Source organism: Rhyacophila brunnea, unplaced genomic scaffold (assembly GCF_057557595.1).
Source record: "Rhyacophila brunnea isolate RB1 unplaced genomic scaffold, BYU_Rbru_1.0 scaffold_13, whole genome shotgun sequence".
Classification (NCBI taxonomy): Eukaryota; Metazoa; Arthropoda; class Insecta; order Trichoptera; family Rhyacophilidae; genus Rhyacophila; species Rhyacophila brunnea.
In genome coordinates this window covers 29,502,574-29,527,020 of record NW_028232785.1, presented here as the reverse complement: position 1 = coordinate 29,527,020, position 24,447 = coordinate 29,502,574, and the positions used below count along the sequence as shown (strand labels likewise).

Below are 24,447 nucleotides of genomic sequence, written 5' to 3'. Positions count from 1 at the left end.
CATTCATACTTATTTATTTTCGTTGAATTAAGAATAAATTTTACACGTCATGTTGTAGGTTAGTTTTTTCGCTGAACAGTCGCTCAAAGGATGGCGAAATTCAAGTGTGGTCACCATTCTCAGTCATGAGTGCACGGCCAAGAAGAAGATACTATACTAAAATATAGGTAATCGATAGAAAATTTTCTTCTTTTCATAAAATATCCCAAAGTTACGTATGATTTAATAGCATAATTTTAGATATTTTATAGATAGACAAATATTTTTTGACTATTATCTATTTTTTTTCTCTTTATTTGGAAGCAATTGAGCTCTTCTCTGAATGGAAGGCTATTCTGCTTTACAATGGTTTACAAAAGTATACATACATTTTTTTAACGACAGGCATAAATAGTTACATTATTAATGATACAGAATTACATTTTTGTTACACTATACACTAGACATTTACGTTACATTTTTGGAGAAATTCATGTACAATTTTCATAACTGAAATATTTGGTTTTGCCAGGAATGAATTAATCGTAAAAGGAGGGTATAACCTGCATTTTCCCAACTTATTCAATAACACTTCTCTCTCCTGGTCATAAGCATCACATTGCCAGACAATGTGGTTAAGATCTTGAGTGGGATGTCCACACTGACACTGAGGGCTATCTACCACTTTAATTTTGTACAATGATTCGTTGAGACTGTAATGCCCTGTCCTGCTTCTAGCTATTGTCACGATTACATCTCGCTTTATTTTACAATGTTTACTAAACCAAGTTTTAGGAGATCTACTATAAAAGTTTTGATAGTAGTGTGTTCCCTTTTCTTTCCCAAGATTTTCTAAATATTTACCGTTATTTTCGCTCATTGTTTGTTTAAACTGGGCTTTAAAATCTGTGTATGGAATTCTTATATTTTCTGATGGATATTTTACAGATTTTTTTGCCAATTGATCAGCAATTTCATTGCCATTAATTCCTTTATGTGCTGGAATCCAGTATATCTGTATATTTGTACCGTGTTTGTTACTATTGCTAAATTTGGAAATGTTGGTTCTAATATTAAAAATGTAGTCATTAGTTTTGATGCTGAAATTTGGATTTTCGAGCGAGTGAATCAGACTTAAGGAGTCAGTGAAAATGTTGATATTTTTATTTTTGTAATTAAGTGCAATTTTAGTGGCTTCGCATAAGGCTAAGCACTCTGCTGTATAGATAGAAGTGAATCTGTGGACACTTTTGGCAACCGACGTGTTGGATTGGGGGAAGAACACTGCTACACCTACTGAAGGTGAATCGGGAATTTTGCTTCTATCCGTAAAAATTTGGACTACATTTTGATTGCTAAATTTGGACTTGAATAATAAGTCGGGAGAGTCGGAGTGCGATAGCTCCATTCCTATTTTTGTATTAGTTAAAACGTTATATATATTATCTTCATAGGTATAATTAAAAAGTTGTAGAAGTCTCTTTTTAAAATCTGATGATCAATACAATTTACAGCTTGGTTACTTTATTTTAAAATTTGAAATCTCCTCGGAGTACGATCTCGCGTTATAGTTGTTTGTAGAAATCTGTTGACATTGTATCTCGTATTAGAAGTACGGTTTGACATACATTTTACCAAGAAGTTTTTACATAGAAATTAAGATCTTTCTTCTAGTAATGTTATCTTGGCTTCGGCAAGTAGTATGTTAGTAGGGGTACTTTTTCTTAGGCCAAGAGCCAATCTGATAGCTTGGTACTATTATCTATTGTAACTTGGTTTTTAAAGGGATTTATAGAATTTTAAAAACTAACCAACACCATGTGTAAATTGTAGCTTGGTTCAATGAAAACAAATACGTATGACTGACAGAGTTTAGTGTGCACACTATTTCTGTCGGACCTTAAGGGGGGACATGCTCGTCGAAGGTCAAAATTGAGTTTTTATTGTATATTCAAACCATGATCCTGGACACTCCTTAAACGTTGTAGATGATCTATTTATATAATTTTGAAGCCTTATTATCTTTTATAGTTATTTTAAACATTTGATGACTGCATGAAGTATTTTTGTTACATAAAATAGTATTCTTTTAAACCTCTCGCTCTAATGTTTTAGAATATAGTCATATTTCGGTACATAACTGTGCAGTGGTGTTAAGATTTTTTACATTTATTAATTTTTAAAAGCATTTATAAAACCATTAGCATAATTTATTACGAGATAATTTTTGTAAAATATTCACGATAAAAAATTATATTGATAATCTCTGTGATCCCAAATTTGACAAGAATTAGGCATTTTATTATTCAAAAAATTGGCAAGATTAACACATTTCAAGATGATTCTAAAGATGTTTATTATAAGCTATGTCTTTGACCATTCAAGTGTGATAAACATCTTATGAATAATGATTGCTTTATAATAATTATTGACCTAAGAATAAGGTAGTGTTTTTTTGAAATACGCCATTTCTTTTGTCATTCCCCAGTGGTTAAGCTACAACATACGGCCGTAGCGATAAATTGACAAACTATAATTGAAGTAGGGAGTAAAATGATATTGACGCGCGTGTTTGAACATGTACCGTTTAAAAAAAAATAAAAAAAAAATCGGTTAAGTACATGTTCAAACACGCGCGTTAACATAATTTTACTCCCTACTTTAATTATAGTTTGTCATTTTATGGCTACGGCCGTATGTTGTAGCTTAACCACTAGGGAATGACAAAAGAAATGGCGTATTTCAAAAAAACACTACCTTATTCTTAGGTCAATAATTATTATAAAGCAATCATTATTCATAAGATTTTTATCACACTTGAATGGTCAAAGACATAGCTTATAATAAATATCTTTAGATTCATCTTCAAATGTGTTAATCTTGCCGATTTTTTGAATAATAAAATGCCTAATTCTTGTCAAATTTGGGATCACAGAGATTATCAATATAATTTTTTATCGTGAATATTTTACAAAAATTATCTCGTAATAAATTATACTAATGGTTTTATAAATGCGTTTAAAAATTAATAAATGTAAAAAATCTTAACACCACTGCACAGTTCTGTACCGAAATATGACTATATTCTAAAACATTAGAGCGAGAGGTTTAAAAGAATACTATTTTATGTAACAAAAATACTTCATGCAGTCATCAAATGTTTAAAATAACTATAAAGGATAATAAGGCTTCAAAATTATATAAATAGATCATCTACAACGTTTAAGGAGTGTCCAGGATCATGGTTTGAAAATACAATAAAAACTCAATTTTGACCTTCGACGAGCATGTCCCCCCTTAAGCGGTCAGCTTAAACAGTGTAATGGGTTGATTGAATTATAGATATAAATTATTAATAACAAAAATACCTCAGTTATTGGTTTGTATTCTGAGTAAGAACATCCGGCTTTCGGGTCATCGTATTCAAATGAAGGTTTTATAGTAACACCATAATGTTCCTTTGAGTTTTCCAACTGGCTAATGGATTCAGCTTTTATGTTTTCAATCTCAATTGTGCTTGGCTGGAAAATATACAAATAATCCAATAGAGGCATTGCTAGACTAGAGATGGGGCAATTTTGCATACAGAAAGTAAGTAAAAAACTTTATTTTTTACCAAGTGCAATTCTACGGCCTTGTCCAGATGGCGCAATTTGACCCGCGCGTTGTCAAGCACTCGCGGAGTGATAACTTTCGCGCGACAAGCGCAAATGAACGCAAGACTCTCGACATCGTTTTTAGCCATTTTAAAATGAATTTCGACCGTCTATATGGCTTTTTATGGCTACTTCAAAATAAATTACGTCACTTAGCTTGTAAAGTGTCAAGAATACATGTTGCAAGTTATCGCAAAATAGAAAATCTCATAGAAACCAAGTTATATAATTGAGCTGTCGGGCTTTTTTCTTGAACTCGCGTTTGTTTTTATGCCGAACTCACTTATTCACTGCCAAGGGGAACGCGCTATCTAGACAGAGCATATTTTTAGTACTCGAGCGCAAGGCGCAGTGGGATACGCGCCATTTTTACAACGAGTTTGTTTGTATGAGAAATGGATGTTAGCCACTTTGCTAACCTATTAGGTACTTACTTTGACTTCAAACACAAATTGAAAAAGAATGTAATGTGAAATTTCCATTTTATAATATTCGAACCTAGGACCCCTCGACATTGTAAGCCGTAAGCACTTAGGCTAATGCCACATAGGCAGGTGGCTTGCTTTCGCCTCTACGTGCTAGGTGACATATTCTAGCGAACGGACGCACACAATACTATCGCAATGGCCACACTGCACGCTTCGCGCCCCGCTACGTGGTTATTAATGACCTAGTGAGTCTCCCGACGAACAAACGTGTTAGGCCATCCTCCCACGGCGCAACTTATGTCCGTCGGAACTGAAACTAAAATTCCAGCCAGTATCTAGCTAATGTATTTCAATGGCGGCTCGCTGACGGCGAGACTGGAATCTCTCAGCTTCAAAACGGTCGCGAAGAGATGCGACATGCTAGTCGCGCGGTCTCTGAAGTTTCCAGTCACCGTAAAACAGTGGTACCATCATCATTAGATTTCGGTGAAAAATCATATTTTCTTACCAAAATTGGTTAAATGTTAATTGGAAAATCAAAATAACCTTATGTAAACGCTGCAGCGCGCGTGTTGTCAGTTTTTGTACAACACGGTTGATAGTTGAGTTTGACAGTTTGAGGTTATGTGATTATTATTTCAACTGGGTTTCAGAAGCGCCGTGTGCGAAGCATCACATTGGTCAGTTTATGAGTTCCTTCATAAACCAGTTCCATCAGATTTCAGTTGCGCCGTGGGAGGATGGCCTTAGTTATTTTTATTGTGTCACCTAGTGATTTTGCAAGAAGGCGGATGTTTCTTCAGTATGACAAACGACAAAGACCGTATATCTTGAAGTTATAAATAATGACGCGTGGGATGAATTGACATTATTTACCCAACACTTTTGAATTTGAGACTTTCAAAATTATAAACATAAATTCTCTGTGAGAAGTGGCTTTCTGGTTAGTTTTGAGAGTGACATATCGTTGTTGACTTGAGCGCAAATGTCAAATGAATGTGGTAGTACCTAGTGTTTTTAGTAGACAAGCATAGCACATCGCTCAGCACTAGCGAAGCACCTACCTATGTGGCCTTAGTCTTAAAGAAAAAAAAAGGGAACACAATGGAAGATTGAAAAGCATTAACCATTTAAAACTACCAACCTGAATATCAGTTTGAGAGCATTCGGCCAGAGATTCTTCATAATTGAACAACTCGTCCTTTAAGTCAGCTCGATGGAAACCAGTTTCAGATTTTATATATGTCAAGTTGCTTGGAGGTATCTGTAAACATACAATATATCGAGGCTCAAAATTTACTGGTTTTATAAATGCGTTTAAAAGCTAATAAATCTAAAAAATCTTAACGCCACTGCACATGGATGTATTGAAATTTGACTATATTCTAAAACATTAGATCGAGAGGTTTAAAAGAATACTATTTTATGGAATAAAAATACTTTATGCAGTCATCAAATGATTAAAATAAATATAAATGATAATAGGTTTCAAAATTATATTAATAGATTATCTACCTACAACGTTTAAGCCGCGTTGACACGATCCAAGTACGATCCAAGTTGACTTGGACCGAGCGCACTCGTATGAGACATCTTCACACTAATTATTCCTATCCAAGCTAGCTTGGATGAGTAGGACGCGGTCCAAGTAGCTTGGATAGGAGTAATTTGTATGAAGATGTACCGTACGAGTGCGCTCGGTCCAAGTGTTCTCGGATCATACTTGGACCGTGTTACCACGGCTTTAAGGAATGCTCAGGCTAATGCTTTGAAAATACTATAAATCTACATTTTGACCTTCGTTGGGCATGTGTGCCCTTAAAGATGGTAAAAACCCCACAATCTAAGATGATAGGCGACCTTGTATATTATTTATTACCTACTATATAATTGTCACATTTTAAAAAGATGACATACATACCAAATAATACGTTTTGTATATTAATTAGTAAGTAGGTATTTAAAAACTAACCTCAAATAATATACGATTGTCATCGTCTGGATGTTCTTTCTTTATGTAGACGTCAGCTTCCGAGATATTCGCATGTCCAATGTGTACATCAAACCAATGTTGTTTTTCTTCATTAGATTCGGCTTGATCAGCTTCGAGTTTTACATCCATTGTGTAAAAATAACTATTTAACGAATGTATTGCGAGATTTCGCTGTCATTAATGGAAAGGGCGTCTTTCCATAGATATCGTTTCTACAAAATATTACCACTGAAATAAACAAAACTAACTTATTAATAATAATATCTCTAAATTATTGTAAATTGGCGGTGACAGATAGGTAGGTGTAGGTACCTAGAATGTTATGTGGCATTAGTGAACAGTGTTGCCAACTGTCAGTCATAATATTCCAAAAAAGAAAGACAGTATTATAGTGATCGGTAGAAAAAATTAAAGGTGTTTTACCTACCATTAAAACTCTTATTATTCCTATTCACTTTGAAGTCCCTTAATATGTAGATCGTATTTTTCGCCTTGTGGTCGTCTGTGCTGGTCCTTTAAATTCCTTTTTCATATTTATATTACCTTGTTTAATTATTAACTCACTGGCAATATAAGTCTGATCAGCTTTCCAGGAAAAAGGTAATAATATTCGAATCTAAATAATAATATAATCACCCAATATGTTTGATACAATAATACAACCATTGTCAAGATTGTAACTGTGTAACATTGATAATGATTATTATATTGATACGTCATAATAACGTAGGTAGGTATAATAATATACCAAAGAGATTAAGACCTACCAATCCTTTGGTATTATAGGTATACCTATTAGCTTTGAAAACTGTTTATTAGCCGTGCATGCTCATTGTTGGTGGTTTTTTTCTGATTAATGTCAATTATGTTTATTATTATTAAGTATTTACTATTAGTTTTGTATACGGAATTTTAGTCATAATGGTGTTTTCTCCTGTACTTCGAAATACGAAAGATTTCCCCTGGCAACACTGCAGCATTCTACAGCGCCCTGTCACTTTAGCCCCGAATGAGCAAAAATGGATGTAAAACGCGAATGTGGTGACGTGCCTGATGCAGAAGAGCAGATTTGGTTTGATGTACCAATATTAAAGCATCCTAACATCACTGAAGCCATCACTTACGTAAAACAAGAGACTATCGACGATTCCAGTATCAATTATTTTGAGGTTAGTTTTAAAATAACTAGTTTCTGCATTATTAATGTCTTGCCGATCTTGCGAATTGTTAATTAATATATAATTCTGTTTTAAATGTTTCACTAATCATTTACAAACATACAGGATATCAATTATGGTGTTGTAGGAAATATCAGTTCTTCATAGAATTTGATACCTGTGTTTTTTGAAGTTATACTTCTTTAGGCGCGTTTGGAAAATCAGATCAGAGCAAGGCCTGAACAAAAACGATGCATCAGTGCGAGTGAGAAAGTATTCGGCACCATTATAATCTCTGCGACACACGCTAGAGTAAGATAAAAGGTTTACAGATGTATAGAAGATTTTGTTGTCGGCGTAGCCGCCAAATCTTAGTTTTTTGCTTAACTAAGCGTCGATAACCTCCGAGCGCGTGTTGCTAAAATTGATATTTTTTGTGTTAAACATAAAGTCAGTGGTAAATATTTTTAGTTAATTAAGTAGAAAAGATGGTTCCGTGTGCTGTATTAAAATGTGGTAGCCGTACTGATAAGCAAGAAGATGGTATCGTGTTTCATAGGTAAGTTAATAGATGTTCGTGATAATTTACTTGTATATTATTATATATTTTAATATCAAGTGACCGTGTTTCTTTAAAATTACTTGAATTATGGTTATTTTTACCTAATGGTTGTATTTTGACCGCTTAAAAATACTATATAACGTAAAAAAATAGAAAAATATGTTTTAATTCTGAGCGTCTAGTGCGAGCACTTTGGGCGAGCACTAGTGAAATGTTCTATGGTCTCGAACATTTGTATACGAATGCGTTCGCTCGCCCACAAACCGAACGCACGGCACGCAGATTCGTATAGCAATGCAATGGGTGGCGTCTAGGTGTATCTATAGTCTAAGGACCAGAGTGTATTTTTGGCATGTGCATAAACGCACTCGATTAGATTCGAACCACCTATTGTTCGGTTATCAGCCGAACGCACTTCCATTACGCCACAGTATGCTACTCCACTCGTGACGATTATACAGTACAATATTATAGTATTGAATTGTTCCGTTGCCTAGGCAGCGAATTTATTATTGTCGGCCATTTTCAATTACTCACGTAAACAAACTATTAAACGTCACAGTGGCAGTTTTTACTTTAAAAATAAAAACAACAATTAATTATTATATAATTTAGTAATATAAGTTAAAGTGTATATAAATAAACCAACGGCGTTCCATTAAGCGGTCTCTTTTCTTGATTTTGTAATTTAACAAGATAATTAAGAGCTAGTCGAAGAATCTAGGTTATTACAAGTTTTGTTTTTGTTTTGATACGCCAAAGAAATATACCTTCTTACGCGCGTACATAAGTACACACACCGATTTTTTTTTGTTATATTTTTTACAATTTTCCGTTTATATAGTGTAGGTATGTACATATTTATAAACATTTCAATCAGCTATTTGCTGCCTTGTAATATGGACACATTTGCTATCACTAACTAATTTATATAGCACAGTTATAACTTAGCTGACCTCAGATGCCTATAGGCCACGGGAGAAGCTGCAAACTTCGTTCGTTGTGCTAGTTTTATCTTATTCTTTGAATACAATATTGTAAATGTTTGTAGAAAATGATGATCATTGTGAAACAATAATACAACAATTAATTATTTGAACGAAATATTCAATCCAAAGTCTTCATTTACTGCCGAAGATAATCAATAACAAGCACTATCACCGTCACTTCATATTATTTACTATTTAGTGTCCCTGCCTAAATATAGTTGGCCTTATACCGATAATGGCATTACGTACACCATGGAGTATCAAACCTTAGGCACCCTTCGATTTTGTGCTGAGACATTGCCGACTCAAGTAGAAAGCTGATACATTCATAACGACTAGTCCTACCTTTTTTGCACCTACCATTCTTGTCTAATGATGACCTATCATTTTTTATTGAGTGCTCATACTGACGCGTCTGTCGTGTTCACACAGAGAATGGTTTGATTTGGATAGATGAGTTACATGATAAATAATACACTAGCATTAACACGCCTTCTACAAAGGTAATGCATAGTTCAATGCTACATAATTTTTGGAAATCGATATTACCACCGGTTTTTGTGTGAAGGACTAGTCTGACTTTGACAGCTAATGAATAACAGGAATGTATGTGTATTATTTATAATTTATTAATATTTTTGATTTGAGAATTTTTTATAATTCAATTTGAAACGAATCGAAGTACGATCAACATGTCAAACAATCTGGGATCTGATTTTAACAGCTGAACAGTGGACTACTGGTTGCTTGTGCAAAAAGATATGCTCAGGCTTTATTAATCTAAAGATGGAGCTGGCTGAGAGTATCCCAAGAGCAATTTTCCATGACCTTATTTAGGTGAATTAGTGTTCGTGGTGTTTATATCATGTCTGTCATTATCATAATAAACCATGTATGGGGACATGAAATTTTCTCTTCTTCTTTCTTCTTCTTGGTCGATCCAAATCCCATAATGTTCTGAGCGTCCAAGACTTTCCACCTCTCTAAATCCTCTCCTTCTCTCACGGAAAAGTGAAAGCTGCATCTAGTAAGCAGTCCGCCGACGCTCTTCCCCTGCTTGGTCTTCTTCTGAGGTTACCCAAAACCTTCCGTCTCTTCAAATTATAAGTTTCGCGCCGATTGATATGCCAAAAAACAGCAGAATGCGTCTAATACATGTTGAGAGCCGTTCCTTTATCTGTTGTCTCCGGACAATTATTGAATGGTTCGTTATGTGCTTTGACACTGCCATCTTTAGATTAATAAAGCTTGATCATAACTCTTTGCACAAGCAATGAGTGGTCCACTTTTCAGTTGTCAAAATCTAATCCCAGGTTGCTTGACATATTGATTCGCCCTATCTCGTTTCAAATTGAATTATAAAAAAATCTCAAATCACATAGGTATATTAACTATCACTGTTATTTATGAATAATATACATTCCTGTTATTGATCAGCTGTCAAAGTCAGACTAGTCCTTCACACAAAAACCGGTGGTAATATCAATTTCCAAAAAAATTGTAACATTGATCTATGCATTACATATTTTGTAGAAGATGTGTTAATGCTAGTGTATTATTTATCATGTAACTTATCTATTCAAATCAAACCATTCCGTGTGCGAACACGACATACGCGTCAGTATGAGCAGTCTATAGAACAATGATAGTTCATACATGGAAAACAACTGGAGGAGCGGAAAAAGTAGGACCAGTCGTTGTGAATGTACCGGCTTTCTACTTTAGTCGGCAATGGTCCCAGACATATTGAGAGCCGTTCCTTTATCTGTTGTCTCTGAATAATTGAATGGTTCATATGATTTGTCCAAAAAATTGAGGCATTCGGCCCCAACACCATATATCTAAGGCATCAATTGCTTTCCGCTCTCTTGCCCTCAGGGCCTCTGACTCGACACTGTACCAGTGGTGAAGGGTGACTTTTGGAAAGAGGTAGGCTGTGGAGATCTGATAAAAAGAACACACTTGTCAGGTATACTTACGAGAAATAAGAAGATAATACGATATTACTACTGATAAATAGGTATACACTAATTAAATGAAACTTCGAAAACTCACTGACGACATGAAATTAAGCGATCAGTTTAAATTACGTATTTTTCAAAACATTTATACACATCAAAAATCATTAGATAAAAGTTTTTTTTATTTAAAAAAAACTATATTTAATAATATTCGATTAAACACCATAGAAATTATATTTTTTTAAATTATCTAATTATTAATTATTTAGTTTTAGGCTCTGCGATCGGAGCTTACCTTAGTTCATACAATTCGGTAGACTGGGAAAAAAAATGAGAATTACTTGAAACATAATCCGATCTTTATTTACGTCAAGACAGATGGCGCGCTGTAGTAGATTTTTAAAACCTATGCAGATTGTTTTGTAATTATCTGTGTAATATCCTACACATACGGCATCTCTCGTTGGCAAAATAATTTATTTTATAGAATATATTATAATCAAGTGATATAAATGTGAAGGTATATAAATAAATCAATATTCAATTAAAAATATATATTATGTACTTCACTGTACACACATATTGTAAACTTTAAACAAAAATGCGTTTTTTAACATTTAACTAAGCATTTATTATGTTATATCATTTAGCTGTACGCTTTTTCTTGTTATATTGTGTAAATGCGTATTCTTATGATTTATCTTTCAGTATCCTGCAACTGGTTTCATTGATAATAAACCTGGGACTGGCCTTCACCTAGCCAATCCTGAGTTTATTGGGGTGAAGAGCGAAATTGTTGAAGACACATTACAGTCATCGTATAATGAAGACCCTGGACCTGGATGTTCGTATTCGGATTACACGACAGTGCCTATACGTTTACAGCATCAGGTACGTTCACATGTACATATATCTCACTACCAGTATCGTGCAATGATTTTTGACTATAGGGGTCATATTGAAAACACATAGTATTAAATATATGTTTCAATTCAATTCAAATTTATTTATTTTTACATATAGTGAACTTTACAATACTTGTAATATGTAATATGTAATATTGTGTAATACACAAATTTAAGAGGTTCACAGCATGACACTTAAAGAACAAATAAATATATACAGTAATAGAAAAACAGTGAAAAGAATACATACATAAATTATAAAGTAGGTATAAGGAAGTACACTGAATGAGCCACATTTGTAAAACAACGCCCATCTACTGTTCAACAAGAAGATTTAAGCAATAGCCAGGAATCGCTGTCGTCGACTAAATAGGTTTAACATGGACAACTCGTCGCTAACCGGAAGGCGCTTTAATTGAAGTGCGGTTAAAAATGGGAGGAGCTTGTTTTCACACTTTCTACACGTAGTCAAGAAGATCTTGTTGTACAGTGTATACTCTCGGAGATAAAATATGTCGTCATCCGAAGCGATTTGGTTGAGCAGGATTAATACCCTCTCAATCAGAATCGCCATTGGCAGGCTAGTTTTGCAGCTTAGGAGAATAAAGAACTGATGCTTCCGATTTATAAGATAGTGGTTGCGCTTTTCGCAGTATACTGTAATTTTAGATGATGGATCTAGGGGGGGTGGGTCGGATTTCAAGAGAGTTGATCAAGGCACTAACCTTGGTGTTATTCGGGCGGACTCTTTGGTCTGGGGCACTAGCACTCAAGCGGTATTGTTTATTGGGTTACCCGTTACGCTGCACTTGATGGTACATTTTTGAAGAAGGAGGTTGATGAATTACGAGACCCGGTATCACGGCTTGCGAAGTATTCATCGATATCGAATATCGATAGTGTAAGGTGCTTAGTCTCAAAATAATGACCTTTATGATCAAAAGTGTCAGAGCCAACCAGAACAAACTGACTGGCTGTAAGACTGTGAGAGATATCAATTACGGAGTCAACATAGAGTTAAATCCTAATGCGTCTACGTCTACATAGTGCTTGCGGCGTCCAGTCAATGGGCAGCGCCATCTATCGGCCTTTTTTCGAAGTCACGCCGATATTAGTATACTATTAGCCATTACAAATTGTTATTATGTGCTCACTTTCAGGGCCCTGCAATGGCGATGGCCAAAATAAAATCGGAGGTGGTTTATCAGGAAGACCACATTAAAGATAAGTTTGTAGAAGACACCAGGCTGCAATCCAATTCTGCAGCTTCCCCAGCTGGTTTCTGTAACCCAATATACTGGCCAATAGTGCAGGTATGTTCAATTTTATGTTTCTATGCCTCGGCTTGGGGAAATCAAAGGTTTGGGTTACATTCATTAGAATACATTACTTACTAGACTTTTGCTTGCCGAATAATTCTGTAATCTATTCAAAGATGATGTACAAATGTATTTGGAAAGTCATTAATTTGTGTTTCACAAACTTGTAATACAATGTTTTTAAGTTATTAATTATACAACCAATATAATCTTTAGATGCGATTTATTATACGATTTATATTTCCAGTTTGATTTCAAATATAGACTATTATTTTCATAATTAGTTATATACAACTTTTTTTAACTTTACTTTTTACCACAGTTCCTCTAGTGTTAAAAATAATAGATGTCAATTGTGTGGTAATTTATGTCCATCTTTTATTTATTTAAAACTTCCATAGACAATTGAATGGGTAAGGCAATTAAACAATCTTTTTACTAAACCATTTCTTTTATTCTAGGAATAATTCCCAAAATTTTGAGAATGTAACATTACATATATTGAACATGCATAACTTGAAAACACCTCAGATCCCACTAGAAAAAAATATATTTGAAAAAAAATACGATGCTTGACGGGATTTAAACCCGTATAACCAACCACTGGTATCGCGCCACTGTGCATGAACCAATCTAAGATGTTTTCAAGTTATGTATCTTCAAACATTATTTTGAAAACACTCATGAGAAAAGATAGCCTTTTAAAGAAAATCTTTTTCGAAAAAAATAACACACCCGGCAGGAATCGAACCCACGTTTCTTGCGTTTCGCGCCCTGTGGATTACCACTATGCTACAAACGCCAAGCTTAATTGCGACAAATTTTTACTATTGGCCTTATTGTTTCCTGCTCATCAGCGCTATCTTTAGGCTATATTTTTTTTGTATTGTATATTCAATCTTTTTACGTTCATTTTTTATTGAAAAGAATAAAAAACCACAATTTATTTGCAGAATTCTACTCAGCGATGTAATACAGGAGAGCGTATTAAGGCTGAGAGTCCACTGACAGTTGCAACTGTCAAATCTCCTTCTAAAGAAATCCAAGGTGGGACGACACAGCATCCTGAGATAACTGTAGTTGAAAAAAACATCAAAGAAGAAATACAAACACCATATTTACCCAAGGTGGTTCGAATACGATTGAGAAAAGTAGTATTTTTTCCACGTAATTTCATTTGCAGTAATTGTAACGGTGTGTTCGAATCCCAGAGTACACTTAAAATGCACAGTGCTTCATGCATGACGTCTAAAAAGTTCAAATCGTTTACGAATAGTTATACCGATATAAAACTATATGAATGCAATGTATGCTCACTTAAATATACGCAGCTTGTTGATTTACAAAAACATAAACGTACACATCCTGTTGAAAAACCATATCAATGCGATGTGTGCTCGTTAAAATTCTCAAAGCATGGCAGACTAAAAAGACATAAAATGATTCACACTGGAGAAAAGCCATTCGAATGCGATATTTGCTCATATAAATGCTCTCAGATCGGACATTTAAAGACACATAAAATGAGACATACCGGTGAGAAACCATATCAATGCGATAGCTGCTCATTTAAATGTCTAGAATTATGTGTTCTGAAAAGACATAAAATGATACACACTGGTGAAAAACCGTATCAATGTGAAGTTTGCTTACATAAATTTACACAGCTTGGTAATCTTAAGGCCCATCAAAGGATACATCTTGATGAAAAACCATTTCAGTGCAATATTTGCACATATAAATGCTCAGACCCCAGTATGTTAAAGAAACATGCAAGGACCCACACTGGTGAAAAATCATATGAATGCGATATATGTTCATATAAATGCTTTGATGCCGTTGTTCTCAAAAAACATAAAAAGATACATAGCGGCGAAAAACCGTTTCATTGCGATATGTGTTCATTTAAATGCTCGCGTTCTGGTAATCTCAAATCTCATAAATCTATACATACTGGTGAAAAGCCATATCAGTGCGATATATGCTTGGTAAAGTTCTCGCAACACTATGCTCTCAAAAGACATAAAACTACACATACTGGAGAAAAACCATTTGAATGCGATGTTTGCTCTTTTAAATGCTCGCGTATTGGCAATCTTAAAATACATCAAGTTACACATACTGGTGAAAAACCACATAAATGTGACGTTTGCCTAAAACAATTCATGCGACTCGGTTATCTTATTGCACATAAAATGTCACATGAATAATTTTGATTTTGCATTGCAAAAAAACCATATGTTTCAATTGATGTACATCTTTAGGGAGAGGCGCTCTACTACCGAGTGGCGAAGAGTGGAGGTAGACTGTTAAGATACATGCATAGTACACATTGAACTATATCAGCCATACGTATTTGTTTTTCTTGACCCAAGACTATATACAATTATTTACAGCAGATGGTATTGGTCAGTTTTAAAAAGTCAATTAAACCCTGACCTAACCAAACCATAATAGTTTAGGTATGATATGGGCGATCCGACAAAAATAGTGCATACTTTTTCAGTAATACTTATTTGGTTTCGTCGAATTAGGAATACATATTACAGATGGTGTTGATTAGTTTTTTTTAAATTCATTAAGCCTTTCCTCACCAAACCATAATCGATAACAATTAATTAATATTCTTCTATCTTTAATAAAATGTCTAAAATGATGTGTGGTTTAATGGCATAATTTTACATATTTTATAGATAAACGAATATTTTTTCACTATTGTCTACTAAGGCTTAAATTAGGTAGGCTTTGAATTTTTAAAACTGTCAAACAACTATCTAGCTACATATTGTATTTTTAGTTCAATGATCGCAAATACGTTGGACCAATCACATTAATATGGACGAATCATCTGGAAAAGAAAATGACACTCACTTTATCGTCGGGTCTGCCGAATGGCATAATCTGTTCTAACGCCATTACAATAAAGGTGATATTGCTATAAATTCCTGATGCTTTTTGTTGGGTCTGCCGAATGGTTCGGTTCGAACGGGTTCGCTCAAATGAACATTGACACTAGAAACACTTCTAACGCCATTACAATAAAGGTCATATTGCTATAAATTCCCGATGCGTGATATCGCATAATGGAAATTGCGTGACGTCTACCTATACTTGCGAATGCGCGAATTTACTTGCTAGCTACTGTATTGAGTGCGTCGTCCATTAAAAATGTCATTGCGTTGGACTGACTAAGTTTAATGTTCATTATTTATGTCTGACCTTAACAGGCTACCTTCACCTTTCACCACTGCTACCAACATATGATACAATGACAAATACTAGTAAAAAAAACCATGTGTAATATATAATTCTTACGTGATTTTGCTAAGTAATTCTTATAACATAAGAAAATTCATACTCGTGATAACTTTTTGAATGCAATACTTCTGCAACATCTGCATGATTGATGTTTCTCAAAACATGGAATGCGAAGGACAACATTATTTTAAAGGCATAGTTTAGTGGTGTAGTTTATGTCTCGATTGCATGATTGTTGTTTTATCTAGCTTACAGGTTCCCAACATTTTTCAGGTGGCGACCCCTTTTTAAAAAAGCCATGTGACCCGCGACCCAGATGCAAATGAAAAATGCATTTTTAATAAGGTAATTTAAAAAAAAACAAAGAAACCGTACCTCCCGAGCAACAAACTAATAGTGCCCTGTTGATTAGTATACGTAAATTCGTTCGGTGGTATAATGTTTGAGGCTTTCACGGTTGTTTTTTATCGTAGTATATTCTTGGGTTTTCGCCGTGTCTCCTTCTTCCTTCTTTACTCGACGTTTCGGGCTCGTTGCAGAGGCCATTATCAAGAGATATGTTTTATGATGAAATGTAGTGTATGTATGTGAATGTAAACGTTGCTCTAAGAATGTCAAAATGAATCCGATTATCTAAGAGCAAACGTTGCTCAGAGTAATCTGTCAATCATTACGACCGGGGATACTGGCTCGAATATTAGATTTTGCTGATAGTGCCGGAAGCCATGACGTTTTTAACCGTAATCCATCATCCCTATTGATATTTTCAGGGTTTCTGTGGATTTCAATGGCCTCCTTTACGTTCGGTGGTCATCTGGACGATTTATTGCTTACCTTCTCAAAAATTCTCGGTTCCGTTTCGAATGAATTGTCTCAAACAATAGATACATTTCAACATTCCTCCCAAACTCTCAACACATGTTTCAACCAATTGTGACAGAAAAAAATACCTAGATTACACTTATTTTATTTTAAAAAAAATTATGCAATTATTCAAACTTCAAGAGTCCATTAAAAATAACAATTCCATTATACTGAATATTTTTTTTAGTTGACTGTATAAGTTGGCGACCCCTCAGAAAACCCGTTGCGACTCCCTTCGGGATCGCGACCCATAGGTTGGGAACTCGTGCTAGCTGAACGTATTAATTATAAGTCTAATGTATCTATGTACGTGCTTTTATCCCGTTCCATGTCAAGATTTATATTATTTATATGTGGGTATACTATTTTTGTCATTCAACGAATAATTCACAAGATTGAAGAATGTAACATTCTTTTTATTGATCATACATAATTTTTACACTTAGAAAATATATAACAAAAAAATCTATGTGTGTACTTTATGTACGCGCGTTAGAAGCTATATGTCTTTGGCATAACAAAACAAAAACAAGACTTGTGATTAACTAGATACTTTGACTAGCTCTTAATTATCTTGTTAAATTACACACTAAAGAAAAAGAACCGCTTATTGGAACGCCGTTGGTTTATTTCTATACACTTTAACTTATGTTACTAAATTATATAAGTAATGGTTTCTTGTTGTTTTTATTTTTAAAGTACCAACTGTCACTCTGACGTTTAATCGTTTGTTTACGTAAGGAATTGCAAATGGCTGACAATAATAAATTCGCTGCTTAGGCAACGGAACAATTCTAAACTATAATATTATACTGTATAATCGTCACGATTGCAATATCATACTGTGGCGTAGTGTAGTAGTGCGTTCGGCTGATAATACGAACAATCGATGGTTCGAATCCAGTCGAGTGCGTTATTTTCGTGTGAAAAAATAAATTATGTGTTACATGTCACACGCTAAAAAAAATACGACATGAATCAAACCTGCGTCTCTTGGGTTTCGCGTCCACGCACATTGACCACAATGCTATAGGTATCTTTTCTAATTGCGACATACTTTAACTAACGGCTCTTACAATACTCATATATTTATTTATTATCTTCCATTAATTGATGCCTTGAGAAAATTTGCTATGTAAACCGTAAATTATAGTATATATACCCACAGAGGGGTAATCTGTTAAGTTTAGTGTTTTTGATTTACTGAACTGTCCTAGTGATTATTGTTTCTAGCCTTTTTCTACATATGTGTAATATTTAATAAGCTATTCATTATCTGTAAATTAATTATTGTAATACATTATTGGTTGTATATATTATAATGATTTAATAAACATATTGGAAATAATACAGCGCTTTTTAATATTTGAAATGATTTTGATATCATTATTATCAACCGGGGTCAATCTACTGCTGTATGAAGGCCTCCCGTCGTAGCTCCCTCCACTCTTCTAGGTTCTTAGTTATTTCCTGCCACGTGTATCCACGCAGTTATGAATTTTTCTAACGGGTTATCTAGGGCAGTGCTCCGCAACCTTTTCTCAGCCACGGCACACTACAGGTCTTCCCAGAATTACGCGGCACACAATTTATACACCAAAACATTGACCCCAGGCCAGAATATTCGGCGCCCCCCCTACCTATCGCTAGGGTTAAAGACAGTGTGATACTTAAAAAAAAGCGTTTTTTCAAATGATGTTCGATGTAAAATTAATCGTATTGATTCTATGTTTAGCGACTTTTTGTATTTATTAATACATCCACTTGAATTGCAGTTAGTTGTCGTTTTAATAATAATTATATATCGAGTATTGACACAATGATAATAAATTGAATCCCACAATTGTATGTGCTAAATTGCTATTAGAGCAAACATGTAATTTGTGTTTATCTCACTTATCTGCTTGACCTGCCACGCCGCCCCCCCTGAGCTTGGGCCCCACAATACCTACATATTACCATGTATTTGTATTATAGTAGAATAACTAATTAATATAATATCTGAGTTTGTTTCAATGAACGTAAAAGTTTTTAGCCTCACTTACTTAGTTTGGTAGCCTTTGGTACATTTGTAAAGATCCTTGTCTTAAATCCTTCTAATTTGTCAGATCACGTCAATATATTTTCATTCTGACCTTGCATTGTTTTATTAAGTTTATGCAGGTGCTCAAATTTATTTACTACCAGCCATGTACGCAATTTTGGCTATCAAGTAATTATTGTATAATATACAAAATCATTTGTGTTTTTTAAGCAATGCTCCGCGGCACACCTAGCATTGTCTCGCGGCACACCGGTTGCGGAGCACTGATCTAGGGTACCACTGTATGAAGACATTAGTACATCGGTTGTCCACTAGCCGATCGCCAGTTTATCTAATTAGTGACCTCTATCACATAACGTACTCTTGTCTGCTTCCCCATCCTTTGATTTATTTTGTTATTTTGGCACGTTATGCCCAACATGTACTTTTCCATGCCACGTTGCGTTACTAGTATTTTTTGGAATTCTCTTACATTGACAAAACAATTAATGCCAAACGGCCCACATGCGCCACGTAGGTCAAGATGGAGGTTTTTTTGGTATTTTCAGAGCACAAGCCTGGACATTCAGGTTCGCTGCCATATATAATATAATATAGAATTGACACCATGTGCCAATCCACGAAAAAGAAAAAAATGGGTCAAGGTAGACGAAACTCACAATGATTAGGTATATTCATAATATTTTTTATTAGTCGTTGACATAAAGATAATGTCAGTATAATAATTATAATCGTCGCTGTAGGATTGGTTTGTCGAATAGACCAAATTTAATGTTCAGGAGACGAAAAACAAATTTGATAATCCTATATTTAAATACACGGAGATATTTAAATTGTTATTTTTACAGCATATAAATGATCCTTCATGACATCTTCGTGATTACTATACAGGCGACTTCGATCCTTTTGTAGATAGTCTTTGGTCACTATAGGATTGTTTTGCCGAATATCCGTTTTGTTGTCGAAATCGATCTTTTAAGGCAAAACGATTTTTTGTATCTAAATGGACCAGAACCATCCTTTTCTTTAAATTGCTTTGTAATGAAAACAGCATTCATATGCTGTAAAAACAACAATTTAAATACGTCCATGTATTTAAATATACGATAATGTAATTTGTTTTTCATCTCCTGAACATTTTACATTTGGTCTATTCGACAAACCAATTCTACAGCGACGCTTTGTAGTAAGTAGTACGATACGTTGTAGATAGTCAATTTGTATAATTTTGAAGCCTTATTATCCTTCATATTAAATTTATTTTAAACATTCGATGACTGCTGCATAAAGTATTTTTATTACATAAAATATTATTCTTTTAAACCTCTTGATAGAATGTTTTAGAATAATATCTCTTCTCTCACCCTGTCACGTCCCAACATTGGGGCATAGGGCAAGCACAAGTTGGCGCCACTTCCCTCGGTCCATCGCCAACTCCTGTGCCTCCCGCCATGTCAGACCTGCAGCACGTAGGTCGCTTTTGTAGCATCGCTGCAGAGTGAGGGAGGGCCGGCCACGGCGACGGAACCCTTGAGGCTGTTCCACAAGGGTACGAAGTGCCGCACTCTTTGGCGGCATCCGGAATACATGTCCCAGCCACGTGAATCGTCTCTTCGTGATAACTTCAATCACCGAAGGCTGTTGTGTCTGCTCACGAACTCGGATATTTGTAACGCGGTCGTACCAATGTACCCCTAAGATTCTGCGGAGACATCGATTCTCAAAGCTCAAAAGCCGTGACTCTTGAAGCTTAGTAAGATGCCATGTCTCACAGCCATACAGGAGCACAGGTAGCACGCACGCGTTAAACAAACGACATTTGGTCCTCACAGAATACAGCCTTGACCTCCATGCGACTCCAAGTTGGTTGAACGCAGAGCCCGCCACACCCATGCGGATTCCAAGCTCACTAGAAATACCACCATCATCGGCAACCGTGGCACCCAAGTACTTGAATCTGGACACCAGCTCGACGGGCAGACCAGAAACCCGCAGAGGAGTGTCGGCGTCGATGCAAGCAGCACTGCACATGGATTTGGTCTTAGCGGCATTCAGATGAAGACCCACACGCATCGAGTTCGCAGCTAGCCTGTTCACGGTCACCTCCAACCTCTCGATCGTCGAGTCAAACACGAATAATATACTTAGTAATATTTCAGTACCTACATCCATGTGCAATGGTGTTAAGATTTTTTAGATTTATTAGTTTTTAAACGCATTTATAAAAACATTAGTAATAATATATCATACGCGACAGTTTTTCAGATATTGTCTCTTCATATGAGTAGATTCAGGAACTTTAAGTTGTAGTAGTAAGCACGAACATTGTTTCGTCTAATGCCGGTGCTCCATTGGCACGCAAGTCAGACGATTTACAGTCTTCGGACTTTTTTTTCGCGTGGAGCACCCCAGGTCCGCAGACCAGGCTCGTTGGATTTCAAACATGTTTGATATTTTACCTCCGAGTTGCCAGACTTCGTCCGTCGATCGCAATGCAAATTCGATTTGACATTAATACGCAATCATTCGGACTGCAAAAAAATCTGTAATTGTTTTAAACATTTTCATTGATTTATTTGTTAATTTACACATTATAAAATGAGAGATTTACCAATAATTTTTTTATTTGTATTTATGAAATTCATAAAAGAAAACGTAAATCTTCAGTCAGAAGCCAACAGCGGTGGAGTGAGGTTGTACAACTTCGCTTGCGTATTTGTGTCGCTATTCGCCTGGTTACTCGCGAACGGTTATAAATACGGGATACAACAAAAATAATATTGTTTGTAAATGAATTTGACAATAAACTCAACATGTGTGGTCCCATGTGATTTTGACAATCAGTGCCAGTGCTTGAGAAAAAGTGAAAAATATTTATTGTTGCACGGATAGTGCACTTTGTGCGGGGAGTGCGTCAAACGCTGTGAAGCGAGGGGTTGTCCACACTGTTTTTTGTTCACACTGTTGCGCGAATTCCAAGACCGCGTGAACGGCAAAAACAATAAAATGGAAAACACCACAATGGAAGTGAATGAAACCAAAAAAACGAAGAAGAAAAGAAACGATGATGAAGAGGAAGTGGTTGGAGAAAAAGAAGAAGAATGGCAGACGGTTACCTCTGGAAAAAAACCCAGAAGAGACTCTGGGGTCACTCCAAAGGGAAATCAAAACATCGTCATGATAGCGACGGGAAGTAAAATTCCATTAAAGTTGAAAATAGCGCAGATGCTGCATAAGGCAGGATTAAAAGTACAGAAAATTTACAATAAAAATTTAAAGACGTACATCCAAGTAGAAGACGAAAAAGAAGCAGATAAAGTGAAACAAGCTGGAGAACTCAAAGATCTCGGTTTTGTGACCAAAGAGAATGACTCCTGCTCTTATGGAGTAATAAGAAAAGTCGATATTGATATGGACCTCCAAGAACTGCAAATGAAAATCAAAAGTGATGCAAAAGTAATCAACCTTAAGAGGTTGACAAGAAAAGGTGATACAGGAGAGCTGACAAAGACCTCGTCAGTTAGTATTAAATTTGGGGAGAAAATATTGCCGAGAACAATTTACATATATGGAGTCTCTTTTGCTGTAGAACCGTATGTATTCAGGGTTATGCAATGCTATAAATGCTGGCGATATGGGCATATCGCGAACAATTGCGGACGTACAGTAGAAACGTGCCCTAAGTGTGGTGAAAACCACAAAACCTGCGAAAAAAATGAGGAAATTACGTGCATCAATTGCAAAGGTAACCACGCGGCAAACAGCCAAAAATGCCCAAAGTGGCAAGAGGAAAAGAATTGCAAAGAAGCAACGAAAAAAATGAACATACCTTTCAAGGAAGCAAAAAAAAATATGTTAAATAATAGCTATGCTGACATATTAAAACAAAAAAAAATCGTAGGAAGAGATGAAAGCGAAACAATTCAAAAAACTAAGGAAAACAAAAAGAAAGAAGAAGCGGTGGTAGAAGCTTCAGGCTCAATAATAATAGCTACAGGTAGTAGCGTAAAGCCTACAAAAAATAAGAAAAATTCAAAGGGGAAGACAGAGGTTAACGCGATGGGAGAAATTATGAAAGTCTTGCTGAAAGGGGGAGACTGGCAGCAGATCATTAAACAACTAATAATGAAAGCAGTGGACTGGGTATGCAAACAATTCAAAGAAGGACACTTAAAGGAAATTCTAGGGGAGGTTCTGGAGCAAAATGGATAATAAAAAACAAATTAGGATTTTACAATGGAATGCCAGAAGTATGAAGCAAAAAAAGGATGATATAGAACTCTACTTAATAAGACAAAAAATTTCAATAGCATTAATCTCAGAGACTTGGCTGAGGTCTGAATTAGACTATCTGAAATTCAATGATTACACGATGTATAGAAAAGACAGAGGGGATGGTTACAGAGGAATAGCGATTCTGGTGCATAAAACACTGGCGTTTAAAGAAAAGACCCTACAAGGCCTTCCAACTGAACTGGAGGCATGTCAAGTCGAAATCAGAGGGACACAAAAACTAAAAACAGTGACAGCAATATATTGTAAACCCAATGTTACCATTCGGAAAAACGCATGGAGCAGGCTCTTCGATCAAATGGGAGAGGGATCAATTATGGGTGGGGATTTCAATGCACACCACCCAATGTGGGATCATATACTTCGAGACGCAAGAGGAGAGGATGTCGCTGACGTATGCCTTGACTCTGACTTAGTAGCGATTAACAATGGACAAAGTACCAGGGTCGCCCCTCCAAATCAGAGAGGAGCGGCACCGGATATAACATTTATCTCCAATGAGTTGGTACTGGAAACCGATTGGAAAATAGACTCCGATACGATGGGCAGTGACCACTTACCCATTATCATCGAGTTTGTGGAAAATCAATGCCAAACAGAAATCATCCCAAGAAGAAATTGAAGATCTTGGCATAAAAACATCAAATGTCCACTTTTTTCAATTTTCATTTTATTGCATTTCTATATTCCCTGTGTATGATTACATACAATTATGCAAAAATATATATATAAAAAAAAATCATAAGTCCCTCAAATCTGCTCTCAAAAATATGCCACTTTTCTAAAAACCGCAATAGTCCAGGCATTTTTGTGTGAAAACAGCAAAGGTCCATTAGTTCTACACTTTTATCACCAGGCGGCGTTAGTAATGTTAGTATACCTACATTCCATACAATTTAGTGTCTGAGCTGTCAAATTATCCTTGATTCGTTTAATTATTGCTTTTTATAACGTTTTCTTATGATTGTTTTTATATTTTATCATGAATATTACTAGCATAGACATCTGAAACGTCTCGAAAGAGAAAAATTAACAAAAC

General features: G+C 35.4%; 1 protein-coding gene across 1 annotated transcript in view; it reads left to right on the top strand.

Annotated features, from left to right (window-relative positions):
- Positions 1-24,447, top strand: part of LOC147077210 (uncharacterized) — a 332,131-nt gene that overhangs the window by 294,072 nt on the left and 13,612 nt on the right. The gene's annotated exons all lie outside the window — the stretch shown is intronic.